Source organism: Bombina bombina, chromosome 5 (genome assembly GCF_027579735.1).
Source record: "Bombina bombina isolate aBomBom1 chromosome 5, aBomBom1.pri, whole genome shotgun sequence".
NCBI lineage: Eukaryota > Metazoa > Chordata > Amphibia > Anura > Bombinatoridae > Bombina > Bombina bombina.
In genome coordinates, this window is record NC_069503.1 from 530444349 (window position 1) to 530453557 (window position 9209).

Below are 9209 nucleotides of genomic sequence, written 5' to 3' on the forward strand. Positions count from 1 at the left end.
CAAAGAAGTGGGAAACTGAACTCCAGACACAACTCTCAAAGATAGACTGGGCCCTCATATTTAAAAACATGATTACAATTTATGGAAATGAACGCAAAATTATTATGCAGATGGTACCAAAGGTATCAAAGGTTCTTCACCAGATTGCTGGAGGCACTGTGGCAATACCAGCACCTTTTTGCATATATGGTGGCATTGCCCTCACATTTCTCCTTACCTGATCTGGTATAACTATGGAAATAAAAAAGGCAATTGGGATAACACTTCCTGGAGATCCTGTCCCTATTTTGTTTAACAAATTCCAGAAAGTTTGTTGTAAACAGCGTCTCTAGTTATTATTTATCATGATTAAGTGTGCAAAATGGTTGATCCCACAATATTGGAAAACAACAGAGACACCCACACTATTAGCCTGGAAAGACCTAGTATCGTCCACACTCCTATTAGAGAAATACCAATATGTTCTCTCCAAACAGCTAGAAGATTACCTATCCATGTCCTTTATATCTGGGAAGAATATGTGTCTACTCACTGGTGCTCTATCCGACCAACATAAACATTATAAAGAAAAACAAATAGCGAGGAAGCAGAGGTAAAAGTTAAAAGTTAACTTTTATTAGAAACATTAAAATACATTCAAACAGGGTCAAGAGTCCAGTGCAGCACCGGTCTTACGCGTTTCAGCTTGCGCCTTCCTCATAGACCATGCTGCACTGACCTAACAGCCTCATTAAAAACATGTGTGATCCTGTGTGATTTCTTTATTGGACGGAGGACTGAGGAGTCCTATCAGCGGTTTGCAGTGGAAGGCTTTTCTGGGAGTAGCGGGTACAACGAAGTCTCAGCGTGGCAAAACTGGAGTGTCTCGCAAGGGAGAGAATGTAACAACAATGGATCGTAATCGGATTGAATTCTGAGCTAGCCCACAGCTGAAAATAAACAGTAAATCAGTTTGGATTAAACTTTGATTTGCACAGAGTGGGAGCTGTATATGAACTGCCATGCTAAAATATTACGATTATGGGCTCCATGTACTAAGCAGTCAGCGAGCTACCCGCAACAAATCTCGCGTCAAAATTCGCAAACTGATATGTACAAAGCCGTCAATTATGTTAAAACTCGCATCTTTAAAATTGCGAGCGTACTTATCCACCAAACCTCGCTACCGCTCCATTTTTCACTGTAATTAGACACATTTGACCACCAACTCGCCAAAAACGAATGTACTAAAAAATCTATTTGTCCGCTCGCTACAATTTCCGCTCCCACCTCGTTATTTTTGCCTCGCCACCTTTTAGGTGGCGGGCAAGGTACAAAACAATAGGAAAGTCAATCTAGACGCCAGTAATATCAGCATTGTACTTACAGCATAACTGGCGTCTAATTTGTCTCTCATTTCCATGTAAATAAATTGCGCCCAATTTGTCGACTGTAATTAAAGAGTAATCTATTTAAATTTGTATTGTATAGTTGTCAATCTTTATAATTATTTTTATATTAATATTTATATATTATCAGATCCAGATGAAGCCATATCCAAATTGTAAATAAATATTACAAAAATAACGCTCTGTTATCACTCTTCAAAAAATTTTGAACAATAATAAAGTTGTTTAGATAAGTTGAACTTTTATAGGAGCAAAATTCTATTCCCGCGACTACTATGATGTTCATGACACCTTGCATGTCACGTGTTAATAATTGGCCAGACAATTCAACTTAAGTTGAGTTAAGTACGTCAGCTTAGTCGCGGCGAGCGAGGCGTCAAATTTATCAACAATCCGCAACTGCTCGCTGCGGGCTAGACTTGTCTATTTATTGGGGGAATATTAGTACATAGCGACAGCGGACACCATTTCGCCCGCGGCGAGTAACGGCGAGTTTATCCGCGTCTACAATGACGGATGAATTGACGGCTTAGTACATGGAGCCCTATATGTGAGCATTGTGCACTGTATATAAGGGAGGACTGCTTTGTGATATAAACATTATAACCCTAGAAACCAATATTTCCATATGTACCCTTGACATTTTATAGTCACTTTTCCTTTAACACACATCTTGAACCTATATATATATTCTCTCTTTCTTAAGGTAGCAGTCTTTGTTCTCTTTTTTTCCTCTCCTGATGTGTGGAGTTCACTCTTTCTATGTTTGAATCTAACGGTACAATTCTATTTCTATACCACAAGTGTAAATATTCCAAGTTTTGTATTGGATGTTATTTTTATTGTACTTGCTGTTAATTGCTCAATAAAATCCTATTATATTATAGCAACAAAAACTATGAGACATATCAAATAGATATTTACCAGATATGTTCTCCAAGTACTTTAATATTTTATTTTATTTTTTCATCGAGACAAGTAAAAGCAGACACAGACTCTTCACTGTTAGTGATGGTACTGGTGGTAGCAGACGTAAACATAGTACTCTGACCAACTAACAATTTTAGGATAGAATAATATTATTATAAATTATTAGCTGCCCCACTGCAATTACAAATATAATTTCCTTCTAAAACGGTGTAAGCGAGTATGAGTTGTACTTGCATTGCGAGTGCGTGTGCACCTGTCCCTTTAAGACTGAAAACCCCTTTAAAGGGACAGTCTAGGCCAAAATAAACTTTCATGATTCAGAGAGAGCATGTAATTTTTTTTTTTTTTAAATCTTTTTTATTGAGGTTTTAGTACAATAAACAAAAGAACAGATATCGCCTTTGGACAACAAAAAGAAATCAGATTATTATTAAACAACATATAACAACATTTGTGAGATTTAGCATATATAGGCAGATGAAACCTCGTTTTTTTTGTGTATTAGTATATGTGACTGACCTAGTGAAGACACATTCTTAAGCCAAATGGCCAATTATTATAGCGGCTAACTCATGGTCAGATAGATAGCTCTTAATGAGCTACAATTATAGAAGAGGTGAATATACACGTTATGGGGGGGGGCGAATTTCAGCGGGTAAGCACCGCTCTTAAAATGAGGTGGGGGAATCGGGGATTCGGGGGGGGGGGGGGGGCGGAGTCGTATAGATAAACTCTTATATTCAATATAGTAAGGTAGGTTGTAGCAAGCTTAACTCTGTAGTATCCTTGGGGACCGCGCAACCGGTCAAAATATACAATATAATTAATTAATTAATTAAACCTTAGCAGGCTGATCCCCGCTCATTATGTGCGCCAGAATGAAAATGTAAACTAGGGCATACTAATATTAAGTCTGTAAATGCAGCAGTATAGTCTCTAATATAGCTCAGCGGATAAAAGAACAGCCGTAAACAATCAATTTGTTTTTAAGTAGTTAACACACCGTGCCCATAAACTCAGATAGATGTAGCAATAAAAACAAAAAAAAACATTAACACTATACAATTTCAGTAGGCGTTGTGTATGTAGACTAAGCACTTATAATGAAGGTATGTAATACTATACCCATAATACAGTGAATAAAAGAAATTTAAGATGATGAGTTGACATATCTGTTATAACTCCATTGGTAAGAGATCTAACTTAGTGAAGCTTAAGTGTCTGGCTATTACTAGATAATGATAGATTCTGCCAGGTGCTCAAAGCCGATGTTAGTTATGTAGGAGTATTGTGTCAACGTTAGGACAGGCAGCTTTAATAAAAAATATAGCTTTGCAATATTATGTCTAAGATTACACGGGCCCATGACAGAGCATTAGGCGCCTATCTCCATACTCATAGGCATATATCTATGCAACTTATTCACTGCTTCATAACTTGAGACCATGGAGATATACTCAAAAAAAAAAAAAAAAAAATGCAACGCTAAACACGCCTATCTATAGCCAAATAGTAGGGTCTCCTAGTATAAGAATATAATAGTACAGTACGGAGCGGTGTGATACCAAATGTAATCTGCTATTCTAGAGCTGCAATGCTTAAAGAGACTAAGCTATAGCACACTTAAGGTATACTACATCAAAGGGAAAAAAAAAAAAAATAATGTTATCATGCTACAATAAACAGCAGCATAGATAAATACTAGGACCTTAGATTAGTATAGGGAGAACATTCAAAAATAATGTCTGATATGCAATAGGGTTACAGTCCAAAGTGGGCTGTGTATATATAATAGATTCTAATATGTCCCGTAAATTATGACACCATACTAAAAAGTATAAAGAGCAGATTATGGAGTTCTCCAGAGGCCCAGAAATAGATGCGTAGGCTGGGTTAGAAAGCAGGATAGTAACTAAGAACTTTTTAGCGATGAGCTTGATAAAACATAAGAATACAAAACATGTTGAACATTTCTAACATCAAACATTGTGCATAATGGTATCTGAGTATTAATAAGCTTTAGCCCTTATAAGACCTCATAGTAGATAAGAGTGGAGAGGTGGGGAATGAAGCCATCTGCTGCCTGATTCACTACAGTACACTTGCCCCATCTAAGTTATAGCCTATAGTAGCAATTGGAAATATTAAGACCTGTTCTATTTGGGATGGTCATTCCTAACTTTACTACATTAGAAAGGGTACCAGTAAAAGGTAAGATCCTTCCAGCCACAAATCATACACTCTTGATCACCTTACTAACCTTAGGCATAATAATATCACATGGCACCCGCTGTTAACTTGCTATAGGATACTATTATAGAGCTCTAATTCTATAGGTCTTCAGGGATTTAGAAGTAGCTATCAGGCATTTTTAATTGTATTCTGTAACCCATTCTTCAGATCTCAAAATCGCCATTTTGGGTAAAACTTCACTCACAGCAGAGAATAGATGTTATTGGACATTGAAAGAGGGCAATGAAATATACAAAATAAAAGCACATCATAAGCTTACTTTTCAATTATATAAGAATGTAACTAACAATAATATGTAACTGGAGGTTTGAAAGAGGAAATGTGGTAAGGTGTTGCACTATTCTTGCCTGTAAGCAACATATTAGTAACTTCAGCATGAACCACATTAAGTATAAAGTGAATATGTAATCTTAGAGAACATCGATATTAACATCAAACATAACATCATTAATTGAAAAAGAAGGTAGAACAATTGTCCCAGTCTGTATTAAATACCTTCAGATATAGCAGTTTTAAGCCATCCTGCAAACCCCTATATCCAGCATGTAAGTGCAACCAGAGTGTCAGCCTATGCCCACCCTCAGTAGCTGGGAATCACTGTAGAAAGGGCTTATTTGTCTGTCGCTGATCCAAAGTTTCTTGTATAGCCCCTGGAACATAGTGCAACTGCGGGATCCACAGGAGAGCTCAATCATCTGGGGTAGACCCATCCCGTAGTGCTTCAATGTGCAGTCCAGGCCCTGCAATACGCCGCCATGACACGGGTTTGGGGGGTTATGAGAATCTATCCGTCCATTGAGCAGGAAGCTTAGATCCGCCTTGTGGGTCACCTGGAATAGCGCCTTTCTCCTTGGACTCTCAGCGTATGCGCCTAACTCTGCCTCTTTATATGCTCTAGGCTTGATGCACTGACGATTCAGCAATCTCATGCTGTTCTGTGCTCTATCCCCTTCTGAGCCGTAATAGTATTCGCACCCATCCGCCGGGACAACAGCTGTTTCCAAGAGTGTACACCTTTCCGGTATGTGCAGAGACTGCGACCGGGCTTTCATGCTGAGACCAAAGTTGTCGCTGCCATCTTGTCTGCCATGCGGGGTGTGGAACTGATCACGGAGTTGCGCTAATAGCTGGCTGATTGCTAAGAAGTGATTGTCTAGGCTTTTAAGAGCCTTATCCTCAAATTTGTGCAGTGCAGCTTCTAGATCCATATTAGTGAGTATAAAGAGGAGAGAGCTCCACAAATGCCAAGGGGGATCTTATCCTCACCGCTTAGCGATATATTGTAGGTCCCAAGTCGCAACGTCTCTTCAGTGTCTCCACCGACTAAAGCTCAAACTTCTGCTTCTCGCTGGGCTGACAGATGTATTTATCTGTACTTTCTACACATTTTAAACGTTTTTAGTCTGTTCTAAGATAGATATTTGTACATGTTTAACTAGTTATATCAGGAGAGCTCTAAGCTTGCACGTCTGCTCTCCTTGCTGACAGGCTCCGCCCACCCGAGAGCATGTAATTTTAAACAATTTTCCAATTTACTTTTATCACCAATTTTGCTTTGTTCTCTTGGTATTCTTAGTTGAAAGCTTAACCTAGGAGGTTCATATGCTAATTTCTTAGACCTTAAAGCCCACCTCTTTCAGATTGCATTTTAACAGTTTTTCACCACTAGATGGTGTTAGTTCACGTATTTCATATAGATAACACTGTGCTCGTGCACGAGAAGTTATCTGGGAGCAGGCACTGATTGACTAGACTGCAAGTCTGTCAAAAGAACTGAAAAAAGGGGCAGTTTGTAGAGGCTTAGATACAAGATAATCACAGAGGTTAAAAGTATATTATTATAACTGTGTTGGTTATGCAAAACTGGGAAATGGGTAATAAAGGGATTATCTATCTTTTAAAACAATAAAAATTCTGGTGTAGACTGTCCCTTTAAGTCTGTTTATGTTGTATGTGTAAGTCCCTTTAAGACTTTGAGAGTGTGCAAAGTGATCTGTCCTTTTAAAACTGTGTATATGGTGTATATTATCCCATTAAAGGCTGAGTGGGGTGTTGTGTCTGTCGCTTTAAGACTGAGCATTATCAAATGTAGCCACCAATCAGCAAGCACTACTCAGTGTGCTGAACCAAAAAATTGCTGGCTCCTAAGCTTATATTCCTGCTTTTCAAATAAAAATACAAGGAGTACAAAGAAAAAATTATAATAGGAGTGAATTAGAAAGTTGCTTAAAATTGCTTGCTCTATCAGAATCATGAAAGAAAATATGTGGGTTTAATATCAAAGATTTAATGAAAATCTGGCATGTTAGGGGTCCTGAGCACTAGGTTTGGAAAACACTGCTTTAAAGACTGAAGGGGGGTTGGTTGTCCCTTTAATACTGTTTGAGTGTGCAGTGAGTTGTATGTGCATGCACCTGTCCCTTTACGAATGAGCGTCCCTTTAGGGATGTGTGGTGTTTTATGTGCCCATCTTTTTAAGACTTTGAGAGTGTGCAAGGTTGTGTGTTCCTTTTAGGCTGTGTTATGGGTCCAGTGGACTGGGTTTAATCCCCTTAAGGCTGTGTGTGTTGTATGTGCCTGTCACTTTATGACTTTGAGAGCGTGCAAGATTCTGTGTACGAGCATACTGTGATCTGTCCCTTTAAGACTGTATATTGTGTGAGTTGTTCTAAAAGGCTAAGTGAGGTGTGTGTCCCCCTTTAAGACTGTGTGGGTTCAGGTCCCTTTAAGACTGATCATTACTTTAGGGCTGCGTGTGTTGTATGTGCTTGTGTCTGCCCTTTGAGAGTATGCAAGGTTGTATGTGTGCCCATACTGTGATCTGTCCCTTTAAAACAGTGTATATGGTGTGGCTTGTTCCTTTAAAGATTGTGTGTATTGTATTTTCTATTAACAAAATGATTTATAATGTTTCCCCCTTCATTTTAATATGCATTTACTTTTTCGGTTTGGCTTGGCATGTGCAAAGAGGCAGTATATACAAAGTGTTGGAAATTAAATGGATATGAAAAATTATAATGTAAATAGAGATTAAGGTAGGGTTACCATATTGCTGCTTTGAAAAGGGACACATATGAAAAATACATATGTCAGGGCTGTTTCCAGGGCTGTTTAAATAAATGTTTTGTATAAGAACCCTGACATTTGTATTTTTCATGTGTCCCTTTTTCAGACATCCCAACCTGCAAAAACTCATTTCAGGGAGGTGGCTTCACCCGCTACGGCGCCGTCAACCCCCCTCCCAGTTAAATATTGGACATGTTGAAACCCTAAATAAGACAGAGACTTATCATTAAAGTAGCTTCCCACTAAAGGCACATTAAAAAAAAGTAGCTTTATTGCATGACCACATACAACAAACCTATTTTCCAGTGATCAAACGCTTGTTGAATGCTTAAATATTTTAGAATACAAAGTTTAATTATGTGCAGAAAAAAGGTAGCATTTGTGTTTTATTTTATTAAAATCAGTGGGGGCTTTTTGGTTAATGATGCATGCTTTGAGGGTTCTATAATGTCCCACCAATTAAAGGCATTCCTTAAAAAAAACACTTTTCCAGATTTGGGCCACATTGGATCATGGTACTTGGAATTTCAGGGAGATTACATTCCATTTGCTGGCATCAGGGAGATGATATTACAATCAGGGAGACTCCCTGAACTTCAGGGAGAGTTGGGATGTCTGCTTTTTAAAGTGGCAATATGATCACCCTAGATTAAGGGATCATATCAAGTGTAATATTTGTTTACATTGTAAAAGTGATCTAAAAAGAAACGCACAATAGATTAACTATATGTAATTAAAATAGAGTCTATTAAAATGTCAAAACCTTTTTTAAACTGCCTAAAACATATCTACGTTCAGTCAGAAATGTAATTTTAATATAATATTATGTATAAATAAAGCATGTAAAAAAAAAAAAAAAAAGCTTTTTTCTGACTGGTTACTGCATGCCACATGATCAGAAAACATGTATTACAAAACAGACATATTTAGCCAATGAAAGAGCTAAATTTGAACAAGCTGAAAACAATGACCAATCAGAATAACCAGAGTGACCATATACTGTCCACTGAACACTCCAACCTCCTTTTTCTTTTGCTGCTCATATATTTACATAAATAAACTTGACATTTATTCTCCAGTTTCTACATATACAGTATATATATTTTAATGATCTCTACATTTTTCTTTTCTTATTATTTTCTTCTTATTTTTTATTTCCTGCTTGTTCATTTTTCTTAATTTCAAAGAAAAAAAATTCTTCCCCGCTTTATATTTATTTACCTCTAGTTCTGTTTTTGTGTGCTTTTCCTTTTTTATATATTTTCAAAACCTTTTCCGTACATTGCTGATCGCAGTGCAGTCACGGGATGCCGGTGCTGACGCCATCTTAAGTGCGGCTTTCATCTGCGTCACTCCTAACTTCCCGCCTTCCATCTTACCTGAGTCTCGTGTTTACGGCTCCTAAAAAAGAATACAAAGTTTCCATCAGTCAAATTTCTCCTCACACTTTGCATTTGTTAGCTTTTATTGCCCTCTGGTGGCATAATAAACACATTACACTCACTTTCACGTATTTTTATTTTCCTATCAAAATTCATTAAAATTATGGGGTGTAATACTTATTCTAGTGAT

General features: G+C 37.6%; 1 long non-coding RNA gene across 1 annotated transcript; it reads right to left on the minus strand.

The window, feature by feature from the left end:
- Window positions 1-593: 593 nt before the first annotated feature.
- Window positions 594-9004, minus strand: LOC128659415 (uncharacterized). The gene is made up of 2 exons (XR_008402372.1): window positions 8859-9004; window positions 594-929 (listed from the first exon to the last, which is right to left on the minus strand). It is a non-coding gene; the product is annotated as an uncharacterized LOC128659415 (long non-coding RNA).
- Window positions 9005-9209: the final 205 nt, after the last annotated feature.